At 49.1% G+C, this 17198-nt stretch overlaps 1 pseudogene; it reads right to left on the reverse strand.

The window, feature by feature from the left end:
- Window positions 1–16120: 16120 nt before the first annotated feature.
- Window positions 16121–16733, reverse strand: LOC140391307 (protein ZNRD2 pseudogene; annotated as a pseudogene).
- Between the last annotated feature and the right edge of the window lie 465 nt (window positions 16734–17198).

The raw sequence follows: 17198 nt of genomic DNA on the forward strand, positions 1-17198 counted from the left end.
CACCGACGTCATGACGTGCTCGAACTGCGGCAATGACCACTTAAAGAAATACTGCCCTGCAAGAGGCAGGCGATGTTTAAACTTCGGGAAGCATGGACACTATGCAGCCTTGTGCAGGTCTGCACCACCAGTCAGGGGCCAGCGCTCCCAATTAAATCGAGATCTCCCCGTGGTCCAAGGTTGGCATCGACTTCTTTCGTGCGAATGGTCGTGACTACGTGTTGATTATTGACTATTTCTCCAATTACCCTGAAGTCGTGAAGCTCTCAGACCTCACATCTCGGACCGTCATCAAGGCCTGTAAGGAGACGTTCTCCAGGTGTGGTATCCCACTCACTATCATGAGTGACAATGGCCCGTGCTTCAACAGCCACGAGTGGTCTATGTTTGCCAAGTCATACCGTTTCAAACATGTCAATTCCAGCCCACACTATCCGCAGTCCAATGGGAAGGTTGAAAAAGGGGTACACGTTGTGAAACAGCTTATCTGCAAGGCTGCGGATTCTGCTTCTGACATCTACCTCACGCTGCTTGCATACAGGGCGACCCCACTGTCCACTGGCATGTCGCTGGCTCAACTCCTGATGAACAGGGAGCTGCGGACAACACTTCCAGCTATACACTTGCCCAACCTGGATCACCTCCCGGTGCTGCAGAAGGTGCAGCTCCCCGGCAGACACTGTCAGGATTAAGATACCGGATGGTGGTTGGTTTGCTCCAGCTGTCGTTGTTCGACAGGCTGCGCTCCGCTCGTATATTTTACGTATGGTTGATGGTGCGGTTTTGCGAGGAAACAGACGGGCACTGCGCAAACTGCCTGGCTGCAACCGCTTTCTTCTCCATTTCCATCTGTTGTTTTGCCACCTCCTGATACCTCGAACTACGAGGCCACCAGTCAGCCTTCCATCCCACTTGTCAAGGCGCCGTCGTCCCCACCACCACCTCTCCGGAGGTCAACAAGGATCAGACGCAAGCCCCAGAGACTGGACTTATAAACATTTGTTTTGTTTGCTATGTTCTGTTTTCTCACATTAGACAGCTGTCTTCACATGTAAATATGTTCACATATGCCACCGCTTGTAAATATGTTAATATATGCCACCACATGGAAGTACGTTCCCATGTGCCAACAAAACATTTAAAAAAGGGGGAGATGTCATGACATTCAGACATGCAGATAATGATATACAGACAGGCACAGACAGGCAGCTAATGAACACAGGGAACAGGACATGACTAATGAGCAGGCAGGACACTCAGGGATGGTATCTCACTATAAAAGGCACGAGGCACTCACACTCCGCCTCTTTCCACTGATGAACATCTACAGAGTGAGTCAGGGTGTATGTACAGTATCACACCTCCAGTACATGGCTGAGAGCTAGTCTGGTTCAGTCAGACAGAGTAACCACACTTAGGTTAGCAGAGAATCGAACTCACAGAGAACTGTGCTAACTGTGATACTGGTTCAATAAATCAGATTGAACTAACTTCAAGGTCTGGAGTATCTTTTGATTAAAGCTGCATCCAGTTGCAGCCTGTGTTATCCCAGAGTATATAACACATCAGTTTGCATTCCTACCTTCAGCGACCGGTGTGCGAAGACACCCAGGCCTCGATGCACATTCCTTTCTCTCAATTTATAGCCATTCAGACAATAGTCTGCATTCCCAGTTTTGCTGCCAAAGTTGCTAACCTCACATTTATCCACATTATACTGCATCTGCCATACATTTGCCCACTCACTAAATGACCCTATAATATTGCGTTTTATATATATGTAACCTAATAATAGAGTCCTTGGTCATTCGTTCATTGTTGCTGTGGAAACTTGCTGTGTGCAAATTGGCTGCCATATTTCCTCCATTACAACAATCATACACATCAAATATACCTAAGTAGCTATAAAGTGTTTTGAAATGCCCTGAGGACTATATAAGCACAAATGTCACATTATGCAAGGCTTTCTTTTTATAAACTGGTTGATCTTCCAATTCAGAGTAAAGAATTCCTTTTTGATTACATTTCCAGACAAATATAAAATGTTTATTGATTTTAAAATTGGTGGCTCCAGGTTGATTTAAAAAAAATATTTTTTAGAAGGTTGGCAATTTTAATCAGCAATGTTTTTGTCAATATTAAGTAAGTTCACAAACGATTTGGCACCTCTTTGTATTCACTCACAATGTTTCCATTCAGCTGGCTCTTGGTCCAGGGGCAACCTCCATAGGGATTTGGACAGCTTAAGGTTCTGATGTCCTTTCAAGCAAGCCGGTGGCATCATTTTCCCTGGCAGGGCATCAGTTCCAGATAACAATTTTACTGGAGCTTTCGTATCTCTTGACATTGCTGGAACTGTCTGGTAATTGACAGATGAAATCACTGATGCGAGTTCTCATGGGCAGGCAAGTCATTTGAACAGCTGCCAATGGAATAAACTATGTCCACTCCGTGCTATAGTGGTACAGCTGCTTCTGAGTCTCATTTCTCGCAACTCATCTGACCTGTCATGGGGAAGGTATGTCAACAGATGAGTACATTACAGCAAGGGATTAATTGAGGAATAAAACTGCCAGGAGGTTAGTTGGGGGCAGATTATGCCAGACATGGGTGTTATCATTGGCTGGCAATTTTTTATTTTGAAATTGCTTCCAATAAACTATGATCTGAAAGAAGATTATCAGGATCACACACTCAGTTTATTAATATGTAAATTATTAATTAAGTTTCGAAGAAGTATAATTTTCATGTGATTTCATGTTAGGCTTTCTAAATTAGAAAAGATCTTGATTTCCCAAAAAACAAATTGGAACTCGATCATCGGTTCATTATCTTCACTGTGACATAAAGAACAAATCACTTGAACCCTCAAATACAAAGGTTCCATCACAGCATTTACATAAAACCTGGGTTTTCAAATCTGGTCGGCAGAAATTATTTTATGCAAATTCTGAACATTGAATATTGTAATATTGAATTAGAGGAACCCATGTTGTTACCTGACAAAAATTTCAATTTGCATTTTAAATTTTTTTTCATGCAAATCTTCTGCCATGCATGTCAAAAAAAAACAATGTAGCTATTTCCAGAATGACATTAATAGGACCGTCAAAATCTACTCGGGTTAAACAGCCTTACATTGCAGTGCTCAAATTTTTGCTTCAGAAAAAATGTACCTGCTTGCAAATGGTAGGCTGAATGATTTGTTCTTTGACAGCTTTGAAATATAGACTAAATAGGTATGAGGGAAACAGATTTGAGATCTTTTTGATAAAGATTTTTTGGTATGTAAAACGTTAGTGGCAGATTAATTGAAGTGTCTTTGGATGTCAATATGGTTCATTAACTGTGTAGTGAAGGATTATAATTATGCTGGTGGAATATTTAATAAATTCAGACTACTGACAGATCTAAAACAGCTTCCAATGCACACACTTGAACTATCGACTATAGCTGGTGGTATTGAAGTGCTTTGTATAACGTATGTATGGAAATTATATTTATATATAAGCTATTGTGAATATGGAAGGTCACTGTGACATTTTGTTGAAGTCTTTACAATCTTGTTTCATATAACTCTTGTGGTGTACTCCTAATTTTTTTCTTTATATTATCCTCCCACACACTGCCTTTCTTAAGCCTTCGTTCATTTTATCCTTGCTCTCTCTTCCTTGATTATGTTGAAGGTCAATCTCTGTTTCGCTTCTTTAACTACAAATACTTGCTGGGCAATTTATTCTAACACCAAATAGTTTTGCCTAATGATAATTAAATTCATAATTATTCATGTTGTGCCAAGAATAATTCCACTAATTATTACTATACATCTTACTTATTTCTGCTTTCGATTTCCATTATGTCAAACCCAGGCATTTCATTTTCAAATTCAAATTGTTTTCTGGAGCTGTGGTGTTTAATTGTAATATCATTTGGTTTTGGTGATGATTTAATCTGTTAAAAATATGTTCGTCCAAATTTGCTGTGACTGGCCTAGGAATGATGTCTATCATTAGTCATAGACTTGTCCTTGCCGGTTTAATATTGAAGACATTTTGAAGACACAGAAAGAAGACTAAACAGAGATAAAAGAAGATTGGATTCAGAAAGAAAGACAAAAGCAAGAAACCATGTGGGGGATTTTTAAGCTTAATCTGAATCTCAAACAATATTTGAAATCTGAAGACATCGAACTGCACAATTCATTTTCAATGATGGAGTTGGGCAGGGGCGGTGCTTCAGATGGGCAGGAATGAATAATTATTAGGTCATGAAAAGAGTATTTAGAATTGAAATAACGACTTAATTTTGAATTTGTCATTCAAGTACATGAGTATCAGACTACTCAATGCATTTAAATGGGAAGCCAGGTGACAAGGCCTTATTTTCACGAAGCAAATGGCAGGAACCTTTGGATTTTCACATTTAGAACATAGAACATACAGTGCAGAAGGAGACCATTTGGCCCATCAAGTCTGCACCGACCCACTTAAGCCCTCACTTCCACCCTATCTCCAGAACCCAATCACCCCTCCTAACCTTTTTGGTCACGAAGGGCAATTTATCATGGCCAATCCACCTAACCTGCACGTCTTTGGAATGTGGGAGGAAACCGGAGCACCCGGAGGAAACCCACGTAGACACGGGGAGAACGTGCAGACTCCACACAGACAGTGGCCCAGCGGGGAATCGAACCTGGGACCCTGGTGCTGTGAAACCACAGTGTTATCTACTTGTGTTACCGTGCTGCCCATTAATCATGCTTCTGCCCTTGCCTGACGTTTCCCCATAAATATGGGTGAGTGCTAGTAGCCTATTTTCATTGAAATTTTTGGGCCTTTATTTATAGTGAGGATGAATTTTTTGTTATCACATTAGTCTCTGCTGGAACGACAGGAAAAATTGTGAGTTTGGAACCCAACTGGTGAATGGGCGCATTTCCTAAGACTCTTCAACTAAGCCAGGCATTATCTTTTTTTTTAGAAAATATTTTATTGAGGCATTTGTAATTTAAACAATTTTATTCATCAAATTTCAATAAAAACAAAACCACAATAATATACCCAACAAACCCCTCCGGGCACAAACCAACATGGCTTACACAAACAGTGCCACCTTCCCCAACCACCTCCCATTGAGCCAGGCATTATCATTCTGTCTCTGAGTCTCCTGACTAATTCAGAAGGGCCGGGGGTGGGCGGCATATTGGGGGGGCTGGAGTTTACTGATGGATCCATCGTCTTATCCGTTGCGAGCGAGAACACAAAATTTGGCGTTGCATGCAAAACTCCATTCATTTTGGATCTTTGAGGGTGCAGCAACTACCAGAATGGAGAGGAGACTTGCAAATCCTCTTCTTGGGGGTCTCACGCTTACCTGAAGGGTTGCATCAGATGCGTGAAGTGAACTTACCAAGAACAGGAGGAAGCTGACAATCTCCCCAAACAAGCAGGCATGCGTTGAAATGCCACAACAGAAGTGCAGTCCCTCCAACCTGGAAACTGTGCATCAAGAGGACATAAGAGGAGTGACAGAATACTTTCAGACGCTAAGTTTTACATCTGACTTTCCCAGCATTCACCTGCACATTTTCTGGACACTGGCAATAGGTGCGCACCTCCTGCACTGGGAAGGAGGTCATGTTCTAGAAGTTTGAAGAAGTCAGCAGTGATCTGGCAAGAAAGCCTGAGATTCTTGAGGCACTGATTCTCACTCATGTCAAGACAACTGGTCCTCTACCTGTCCACCCTGTGCTGGTGTGGGGGGTTGGGGGGGGTGTCTCATGTCCTTCCACTTGATCTCAGTATTCATCCTTATTGCTCTTTGGAGGGGCATGTGGCTGATGGAAGGGCAGCTAGTGATGCTTTGCTGTTGGCAATGACATTGCTTCTCCTAATGTCTCTCACAGAGGTGCCATGTGCAGTTGGATAAATTGTGTAACCCAGAAGAGGGTGGGATGATGCCAAGATCCTGATTCAAATGAAATTCAGGAGATTGAATTACCCACTAATATCCAAACCTGCCTCTCCTTGCCTGTTAAAATTCTGCTCTACATTATCTGTAGACATTTTATTTTCAGTCAAGCTAGAATGTTCCAGTGTAGCTCATGGGAATGGTGGCTTGAAAGCCATGCTATGTTTGGAGATTAGCTGGATCCTCTGATACTGCTGTTAGAAAACTCTGCAGCCTGGACCTTGTGTGCCAAAATTAGGCCAATATTTAGATGTAAGGCGTGATCTGTTCGTTGTGGGCTGGATTAGTGGGGTTGTTCCCTGTAATCGAACGGCACACTTTGTTTTTAGTGCCTTGCCAAAGAACGCCTACCCACCCCCCCCCCCCCCCCCCAGCCCCCCCGCACCGGGGCCGCATTTAACAACATCATTTCCTGCACTGAGGAGCTCTGACGAGTGGAGCACCTCAGTGCAGAACGCGATTGGGGCACCATTTTAATATGGCACCCGGATTTCTTGACCCTCTGCCGCAATCTCCAGACCACCCCAATGCCCCCACTCACCTATAAGAGGGTCATCGTGACCCCTCCCCCCCCCACCCCCACATGGGCAGGGCACCTCAGGCCCGATCATGCGTGGGCAACATGCCAACCTGGCACCCTGACAGTGCCCCTGCCAGCCTGGCAGTGCCACCAGACACCCTGGAACCATTAGGATGGCACTGCCAGTGTACTAGGCTGGCAGTGCCAAAGTTCCCAGGTGGCACCAGTAGTGCCAGTGTGCCACCCTGCTCAGAGACCGAACACCTTGGAGCCTCCGATCGCTTTGTAGACTCCCCCAGGTACCATTCCTCCCCAGGACCAGTATTGAACAAAGCCTAGCTGGGGTCTCCTCAGGTAGGCCGATAGATACCACGTGGCTGTTAGATCCAGTGCAAGCATGATTAAGGGCATTCTTAAACTCACTGAATTGTGCAAGACTGGGTCCTGCCCACAATGGGCAGAGATCTGGGTAGGTCTCGCAAGTCGTGATGGCAGTTGGGAATCCCGGAGGAGGCCTCTGCCAGGATTGACTGGCCGCGTTGAGCATCGATTCTGGTGGGACGCAGCTGGTAAATCACGCCCATAGTCTTGTCCTTGCCTGTTTAATGTTGAGAAACCCCATGCAGTGAGTGCAATGGATTGAAGAAATGCAACCAATGACTGATACAAATTTAGGATGTCAAGGCTAGACGCAACTAAAGGTTAAATGGATGCAAATCTTTCTGGATTGTTCCCTGTTAGTTTCCCCTCTCCCTTCAAATTCAGTGAATGATTGTGCCGAAAATTGTTGGAAGTGCGAACTGATAAGGATACAGTGAGGGAAACAAATCCTTGGTGAACAATAAGACCAAGCAATTTGTTAACCAGTGAGATAAAAAAACAGTTAACAGTTGAGAAAGAAACAGTGAAGGTAGTGAGAATTGAAATGGGAGAATTGGATTTGAATCAGCTACAGAAAGATAAATAGAGAGAAGAAAACTAAAGGTGGATTAAGAGAAAGAGAATAAAGGAGGCAACAAAAAGGCCAATTCTAATTTTGAAAACCGCAACCAACAATTTGCTTTCTGAAGGAATGGATGTCCACTGTTTCAATTGTTTCCTTTCAGTGTTGGATAGATTAAGTAGCATTGGTGAAATATAAGCTTCCTCATTAAAAAGGTATTGGACTGTCAAGTACTGACCTCAGCTATCTGCGCAGAGTTTAATGGACAGTTAAAGTGCTGCAAGGATCCTCCTGTTAATTCCTGTTTGTCCCTTGTTTATTCCTTTTATTTACTTTTGTTTTGTGCCCGCACAAACATTCGCCTGTGCCTTAAAGATAGACTTCCTCAGGCGGAAAAAGGACAGGTGGCAGTGGCGACGGAGGGCGAGAGAGGTCCCTTTCCTCGCCTACTTTGCATGGGATGTGGCCTCAACCGACTTTACACACCCTCCCACCCCTCCCCCCACACTCTTCCTCCCCTTCCCCCTAATAGGGCCTGCGTAACATCACCCCAGGGTGATGGGACTGTGTCGGCACTGTCAGTGGGTCACGGTAGAAGGCAGTAGGATGATGGTAACCCGCTGAGAGCTGAGCGCTGGTGCTCCTCAGTCTATGCCTGTCTGCTGAGTGCTTGGTCACACCCATCACCTGCATCATGTGTGCCTGGGTAGGGGCCGTGCAGACGCCAGGACCTCCATGCCCGGGTGGCTGGAGCAGGGGTTTGGTGGTCGGCCCGCATTGCGGAAGAAAATACCAGAGGCATCAGATTTCTCGGGTGCAACATTTTTTATTGCGATACCTTGTGTCCCAACGACCCCTAGTCCCTGATGGTGCTGCCCCACCTTCCCCACCCCTCCCCCAACCCATTCCCCCCTCATCCCACCCTCATGCCCAGTTGCCTCTCAATGATCCTCGACCTCTTTAGCCTTCCGTGCTCTACTGCTGCTTCTAGATGTGTCACCAGGATGCACGTCAGAGTTGGAGACAATCTGCTGCCTATCGTGTCCTGTGGCCTTTGATGCCCCCTGGCCAGTTTCCTCTGGGGTACCTGGGGCCAGAAGACCCTGGCCTACTTGCCAGCCCATGCCCCGCTGTGCCGCCCTGTTCCGGGTACTGATTCCAAGACGTGCCAATCTCGGGGGGGGTGGAACTCTCGAGCGCGGGTGGCCACTGCCGACGCTCCGCAATCTGGCTTCAGGTTGGCACCCAGCACGCCGTCCTCCCGATTGGTGCCCATAGGGCCCTGGGGTTCACCTCGAAGCGGAGGGGCAGCTGGATCGAACACCGGCAGCCCCTGCATCATCTGGATCTGCCAGCCCTAGTGGCTGCCCAATGTCTGCAACATGGTGTTGACATCCTTGGCGATGCTCCTCAGCGACCAGTACATGCTCTGGAGCACCCTAGCAATGCCCATGTGCGACTGGGACACCTCCCCCTGCGCCTGGGACATGGTCTGGAATGCCTCGACAATGCCCACCTGAGACTGGGACATGTTCTGTGGCGCCTCATTCAGGTCCACCTGGGATTGGGACACATCCCCCATGACTGGGACATGGTGTCAAGGCGTTCAACCATGACTGTCACTGACTGACCCTTTCCTTGGACACCAGCACTAATTCTACTGACATCATGCACCACGCTCTCCACTGTGGTCGCCACCCTAGCAGTGTTAGCCTCAGTGCCACACATTGCCAGCGATATCTCCTGCGCCTATAACTGCTGGGGCTCCACCAATCGGCTATGGGTATGTTGGAGTGTCACTGACATCCACCTCTGAATATCACTGCCGAACCCTATTGACTACATCAGCTCCGGGTAAGCCTTGTCCAGGAGCTCAGCATCTGACTGGGACCCAGTGAGTCCTGTGATCCAGCAGACCTCCGACTGCTGTCTCACCTGAGCTTTCCAGCCTGCACTGTGAGGTGCTCATCAGAATGTGCCCCAGAAGCCTGACCACTAACATTGCCCACCGAGGTGTGTGTCTCTGCACTGGTGAAGGGTGGGGATGACAGCTGTGCGGTGAATACGGTGGTCTCCTCGGAGCTACCTCCAAAGTGTTCTCATGGGAAATGGGTGGGAGAGTGCTGGTGGTGGTGGTGGGGGGGGCCACACCGGATGGGCTGGCATTGTCGGATGGCGATCCTGTAGGAGAATGGACAAGTGGTCAGTGGGAGGAATGGGTCATTCTGTATGGCATTAGCAACTCACGTGTGACAGGTTATCAGGGTAGGGGCTGGTAAATGCTCACCTCGGCACCATACGCCAACCGCTACATCGGTGACCGATCTGTCCTCAGCCCCTGTGACCTCCACAGCCCGTTCCTCGTAGGGAGTGAGGATACTCATGTCCGGTGCCCCAATGCCCGCCTGCGCCATCTCCCATCTGTTGTGGGACAACTTCTCATGCAGGGACACAGAAGGGGCATCGTAAGCCGCAAGCTTCGTTCATCACAGGGATGGGGAGGGGGGTAATGCAGGGGGGATGGGGAGCATGGGGGAGGGTGGAGATTATGAGGGAGATGGGGGAATGGGGTGTATGGGGGTTGGGGGATGGGGTATGGGGTGGAAAGTGAATGCGGGTGGATGGGGGTGGAGTGTTTGGGGCGGATGAGGCAAATGGGGGAGCGACATGAGAAGCACTGCTAAACATGGTATCAGGCGGGGTGGTGCCAGGTGCATGCTCATGGGGGGTTGGAGGGAGGGAATCTGGCCGGCGCATCCAACAACCTGGCCTGATCGTCATCACTCAATCCTGGGACTGGTCTCCTCGGTGGCATGGCTGCGAGCAGTATGGGGTTTGCTCTGCAGGATTGGCTTCAGTGCTGCTCCCCCTTGTTAGCGGGGAGCTGGCGGGGACGGCCCCAACAAATAAGCTGGCGGGACCATAATTTGCGACGGGAAACCCGTGAAGCCTCATTAAGTGGACCAATTAACGTTTGATACCGGTGATGGCCTCGCCGGGAAGATTGCGGCAGTTCGTGCTCATGACCACACTTAGAAAGTTTTCCATTAAATCGCACCCTATATTTCGCTCTCAGTCTACCCAAATGGGGTCGGTGTTTGATCTGATTCAGGGTTAATGTGCCAAATTATTTTTATGGGCCGATTGCTGGGCATTCAATTATTTACAAACTGCACTTCGAACCAAGATCAATTGTATTTGGCAAAACCTCTGGTTTATATTTCCTTTCCTAATAAAATCAATTGTATGAAAGGGAGTCCTCTTAATGCACACTGACCAATGTCAGGAAGTCCTTGCGTCTCCTATTACGAGTATCATGTGTTTAAATATATCATTACAATCCCTCGGCACGTAATCATGTTCCATAATAGCTGAACTTTAATTCCCCTTCAAGCATTTAAACTCGGAGAATTAGTGGGAGCTTCCTTCAAACTATATAAGAAGGTAAAATAATTAACTGGCACTTAACAGGTCCCAGGTCCATTTGGATTAAGTTCATTTAAAGATTTTTCCCTCTTAACTGTTTACTGTTTATGTAAACGTTTGGTGCCCCAATAGTAGTGTATTTTAGTGTAATCTAATGACATAGGTTCGGGTATGAACAAAAAAAGTCCACGTCTTGTTTAATCTGTTTGATGATTTTGCAATAAAACTTTATGATATATAAGTCTGTGCGAAGAAGGGATCTGAATACAAATGGTTGTCTTGCAAGCTGCTAGAAATCTCTAGCATTATTTCATTGTCAGTGCAATCAGCAGTCAATGTAAAGGTGCAATAAATATGAATATAAAAACAACGCCTGGCTGGCAGCACACGTATGGTCATGGTTTTGCAATCAGTGACTAAGCAAGGATGCGCACCATTGACCTCAAAGAAAATTGAAAGTCCAGTGATCTCTGTGATAGGAACTTTGGGCAGGATTCTCCGACCCCCCGCTGGGTCAGAGAATCGCTGGGGAAGGGGGGGGGGTGAATCCGCCCCGTCGCTTCGACGCCGGCTGCCGAATTCTCCGGTGCCAGTTTTCAGGCGAGGGCAGAGATCGCGCTGCGCCAGTCAGGGGCCGCTGCCAACGGCCCCCCCAGCAGTTCTCCGGGCCCCGATGGGCCGAGCGGCCGCCCGTTTTCGGCTAGTCCCGCCGGCATGAAATGGACATGGTCCCACACGGTGGGACCTGGCTTGTAGGTCGGCTAGGTGAGTCCTCGGGGGGGGGGGGGTCCAGCCCCGGGGAGGACCCCCACGGTGGCCTGGCCCGCGATTGGGGCCCACCAATCTGTGGGTGGGCCTGTGCCGTGGGGGGCACTCTTTCATTCCACGCCGGCCTCTGTAAGGCTCCACCATGGCCGGCGCGGAGAAGAAACCCCCTGCGCATGTGCAGGAAACATGCCAGATCACGCTGGCAGTCCTGCATATGCGCCAATTCGCCCTTCAGCGCCGGTTGCCGTGCCACCAAACCCTCCAGCGCCGCAACTTCCGGGCGGCCCGATGCCGGAGTGGTTCACGCCGCTCTTGCCGCCGGTACGGGCCGCCCCGCCGATTGCGGGAGAGTCCCGCCCTTAACTCTCACAAAATGTTTTAATGGAGATTCCTAGCATTGAGTAGCAGTGGTGTCATCAAGTCATCCAGCAGCCAATCACATTAAAGAATCTTCACAGAGCGCCAACCAGAAAATGGAAAGCATTAATATTAAAATCACTTTTAAAAATGTTTAAAGAGTGAAATAAAGTTGGTTCATTCACATGGGCAGAAGCTGAAATGTCATGAACAGAATGATAATTATTTTAAACCACCTTGTTCTAAAAATGTTCAGCAATTAGTCAGAATTCAGACACTTAACAACACTCTACAAATGTAACATTATTATTTCAGGGCCAGATCCATTGTTCAGCAATGATCATTACTCAGATCGCTGTTGAAACTCCTGTTATGCCTCACTGAACAAGGCTTAACGTTCGATGCGTTTTGCGACAGTGATATGGGAGCGGATTGCAAGTTCTTGTGGTTGGTTGGGGTGGGTCCATAGCGCAGACTGTGGTGGAGCAGAGATTTCAGATGTCCTGCAGTAAATGGGTTTGCACTAAATCCTGAAGTTGTGACAGAATTCAGGTCAAGACAACTTTAAATTTTATGAGAGAATGAAGCCCTTGCTCCGTTTGTATGAAAGAGCTGGTGTGCATGAGCCTCAAGTATAGCAGTCTGTGAAGTTCATGAAGAATGGATAGATAGCTGTTGTTTCTGCTCAGCTATGTTTCACCCAGTGCTTTATCCTGATTCTTCTTATCTAATTCCCCAAAGTAGATGCTAATGCAGTGTTTTTCAAACTTTTTTTCCCGGGATCCACTTTTGCCGACCGCTGGCCTGTGCAATCCACGCAGCCGATCTTCGCGACCCACCATTTTCACTTACCTTTAATGTGACAGGTGAGCCTGCTTGGTCCTCACGATCACACTTGCTTTGTTATTCAATGTTACATTTCTGCTAGGGACTTAACCCGACGATTTAAGTCCTTGCTGCATCCTTCGAAAAAAATCAAGAGGTTTGTCCTCGAATTTGCCATGTTTAGTGTTCAAATGCCATTCAGTTTTGTGGCTTTTAAGCTTTCATTTACTAGCACTTCCCTGCATATAACGCACATGGACTTTGCATCCTGATTTGCATTGGTGCAATTAACAAAGCCATTGTGGCAATCACCACTGTTGTATATATTAGGAGATGTGTGGTAAGGCCCTGTACTACAGGTACGGGGATAGTCCCTGCCTGCTGGCTCCGCCCAGTAGCCGGAGTATAAATATGTGTGCTCCCTATACAGCAGTCATTTCGCCAGCTGCTGTAGGAGGCCACACATCTTAGAGTAATAAAGCCTCAGTTGTATTCAACTCTCGTCTCTGTGCAATTGATCGTGCCCATCGATCTTCACGCTTGTCGAGGCGGTGGCTAGATTGTGCGGGCGAGACTAGTCGAACGTGACCGAGGCGAGTCGTGGCTGGTCATCGCTGGTGTCGAACGATGGGGTGCCTGGGGGGCACGGGTCCTGGAACAATGGTGGTGCCCATGTGACGCGGGGAAGACAAGATGGCGGCGCCTGATGATCTTGGGGTGGACAAGCTGATGGCACCCACGGGCCGCTCGTGGCGGGGGTTGAGAAAGATGGCGGCGCCCATGGGCCGCATGTGGTCCGAGAAGGGGAAGATAGCAGCGCCCATCATCAATTTATTACTCTAAGATTTTCAGAAGATGGAACTCTGCATCGAGCCGGATCGCTTGCAGCTGGATCCGCAATCAAGCGATACCAAAAAGGACTTTCAACACTGGCTAGCTTGTTTCGAAGCTTACATGAGGTCTGCACCAGACCCAATCTCGGAAGCTCAGAAGATCCAGATACCCTACTCGCGGCTGAGCTCCAACATCTTCCCTCTTATCCAGGACGGGCTGAACTACGCCGAAGCCATGGCGCGACTGAAAGAGAATTACGCCCAGCAGACGAACACGCTCTTCACCAGACACGTACTCTCTACTCGCAGTCAACTCCCTGGTGAGTCCGTAGAAGATTTCTGGCGTTCTTTAATTCCTTTGGTCAGAGACTGTGACTGTCAGGCTGTCATGGCCACGGAACATTCAAACCTCCTCATGCGGGACGCCTTCGTTATGGGGAGAGGGAGGACCTCATTTAGAGGGAGCCACGCTCGACCTCGCAGCAACAAAAAAACAGGCGCTGTCGATGACAGACGCCTCATGCAATATTCAGGCATAGACCCCCCAGGCGCGGCTCACCCCTCCTACACATCGTGAACTCCGCAGATGGCCTCCTCACCGGGGGCTTCACCCAGTCAACGCGGCTGTGCCACGCACCAGCCAGCCAACCCCGGCGGCCCCCCATGTTACTTCTGCGGGCAACAGAAACACCCCCGCCAACGCTGCCCGGCCCGCACCGGACTTTGCAAGGCCTGCGGCAAGAGTGGCACTTCGCTGAGGTGCGCCAGGCCCGTTCAGTCACCGCTATTGCCCCGACCCCCCTCGTGTATGGACAATGGGCGCCACCATCTTCACCCCCTCAGACCACACGCGACCAGTGGGCGCTGCTATCTTCCCCTTCTCGGACCACATGCGGCCCATGGGCGCCGCCATCTTTCTCAACCCCCGCCACGAGCGGCCCGTGGGCGCCATCAGCTTGTCCACCCCAAGATCATCAGGCGCCGCCATCTTGTCTTCCCCGCGTCACATGGGCACCACCATTGTTCCAGGACCCGTGCCCCCCAGGCACCCCATCGTTCGACACCAGCGATGACCAGCCACGACTCGCCTCGGTCACGTTCGACTAGTCTCGCCCGCACAATCTAGCCACCGCCTCGACAAGCGTGAAGATCGATGGGCACGAGACCTATTGCCTGCGGGACTCCGGGAGCACCGAAAGCTTCATCCATCCAGATACGGAAATCCACATCTGAGGTGTCGCTCCCGACTTGGCTCGCAGCTCCAGGACCCGTACACCTCCGTAGGCACGTCCGACTCCACAAGGCGGTACCGTTAGTTGAAAGGGCGCAGTTATTCCACGCTAACCCCCAGTATGTCTACGTAGCGTACCCCGACGGCCGCCAGGATACTGTCTCCCTCAGGGACCTGGCACCAGCAGGTTCCACACACACACACACACACTCCTCCGACCCGGTTCCACCCACCCCTCCCCCGGTGCACACAGCAGCAACCCCCCCCCCAGGACCATCCATCCTCCCCCTACCCACGCCCAAGGATGAAGAGGATTTTGGCACGCTCCCGAGTCACTGAGGACCAGACCAACACCGGAATCGCCACCACCACTGCGTCGCTCCCAACGCCACATCAAGGCCCCGGACCGGCTAAATCTATAATTGGCTCGGGACTATCAAACCACCTTGTACTGGACTTCAGAAAGAAATATTTTTTTCGCTTCTGTACATTAAACTTGCTCCGTATGTAGTTCTCCACCACCCCCGCCGGGCTCAATTTTAACAGGGGGTGAATGTGGTAATCACCACTGTTATATATATTAGGAGATGTGTGGTAAGGCCCTGTACTACAGGTACGGGGGTACGGGGGTAGTCCCTGCCTGCTGGCTCCGCCCAGTAGCCGGAGTATAAATATGTGTGCTCCCTATACAGCAGTCATTTCGCCAGCTGCTGTAGGAGGCCACACATCTTAGAGTAATAAAGCCTCAGTCGTATTCAACTCTCGTCTCTGTGCAATTGATCGTGCATCAATTTATTACTCTAAGATTTTCAGAAGATGGACATCCGCATCAAGCCGGATCGCCTGCCATACCTCAAGTAATTTTACTGCTTTGTTCCTGATTTCAGTTTCTTCTTAGTAGGTTGTTCACCAGAGGCCCTGAAGCTCTATACAGTTCAGACTAGCACTGTTTAAAACCAGGTGGACTGAAGCCTTGTAAACGTACTTAACCGCTAAATGCCCCATTGGCAATCCAGGCTCCATTTGCTCTCCAACAGGGCAAAGTCAAAGCTAGTAGAGGGGATCAGATGGTCATAGCAGGACATTTACATGGGCTTGGAGGTTGTGCCGGAGCAAATGTAACAGTGCCTCCTGCAGACCTGGTGTGGAACTGCACGGTTCGATCCAGGGTGGGTCCACTGTGTTGGAGGCAGAACCACTAACAGAGACCATCCCCATCCCTCAATCTACCACCCCCTGGCATGCGACTACGCCAGTTGCTTAAGGTGTTGCAGGGAATTGGTGCAGTTCCTGATCAAAATGACGAGCTGCGAGCATCTCCCCACAGATGAGGAAATCAAACCTGCCGTTGGTCGAGACCAGCTTGTGCAATATGGCTCGCTCAGCCTCCCTGTGGGTGGGGGCCCACAGGTTGCGTGGGCAGGGGGAGACTCGTCGCCCTCAGCATGGGGTGGAGCTGGCTCAGGGAGCTCGGGTAAAGGGGCTGGCAGAAACCTGGCACAGGTCGAAATATCAGGAATGGAGTGGGAGCAGAGAGACTCCTCGTGGCCATTGAAAATGTGCTGTCGGTGCTTCACTTGAGACAGGGCCTCTTGTGGGTTCAAAGCGGAGTTGTCCTTGTCCACATCAGAATCCAGCTCCTGACAGGCGACATAGCAGTTTTTCTGTGTCATGCCTTGAAAAAGGATATTCCTAATTCCTGCTAACAGTCTGCCAGCATCCTGTATCCTTTCAGCCGGTAATCCCCCATCAGTTTGATGATCTTGTTCTGGCATTCACGGTGGGCTTTGATCACCTTAATCTCCACCTCAGACGGGGGTGGGTCCATGTAAAGTCCTCATCCCCACTATTCCGAGCCATGCTGCTGCCGGAAGTTGCGGCCGGCATTCTTAAAAGTTTCTCTCGCAATCGGGAACACCATGACGGATCGCTCCACGACCTTCCTGGCTGGTTTAGCTCACTGGGCTAAATCGCTGGATTTTAAAGCAGACCAAGGCAGGCCAGCAGCACGGTTCAATTCCCATACCAGCCTCCCCGAACAGGTGCCGGAATGTGGCGACTCGGGGCTTTTCACAATAACTTCAGCCGACCTACAAGCGATTTTCAGTCATTTCCTGACACCCGCCAGCGACCCACTCGAGGCTTTGCGAGACTCCAAAACAAAGTGAAAGGAAATATGCCAAGAAGTAAAATACCTCAGCTAAAACAACAGAATGCATTTGTATTGTGCTTCAGGGTTTTGGAGTACGGGCATGATGGCGACCTGCACTCTTTGAATAAAGGCTCTCTAATTAAAGCAACCTTGTTGGGCATCAGATTGGCAGC

The sequence above is a fragment of the Scyliorhinus torazame genome, chromosome 15 (assembly GCF_047496885.1).
Source record: "Scyliorhinus torazame isolate Kashiwa2021f chromosome 15, sScyTor2.1, whole genome shotgun sequence".
Classification (NCBI taxonomy): domain Eukaryota; kingdom Metazoa; phylum Chordata; class Chondrichthyes; order Carcharhiniformes; family Scyliorhinidae; genus Scyliorhinus; species Scyliorhinus torazame.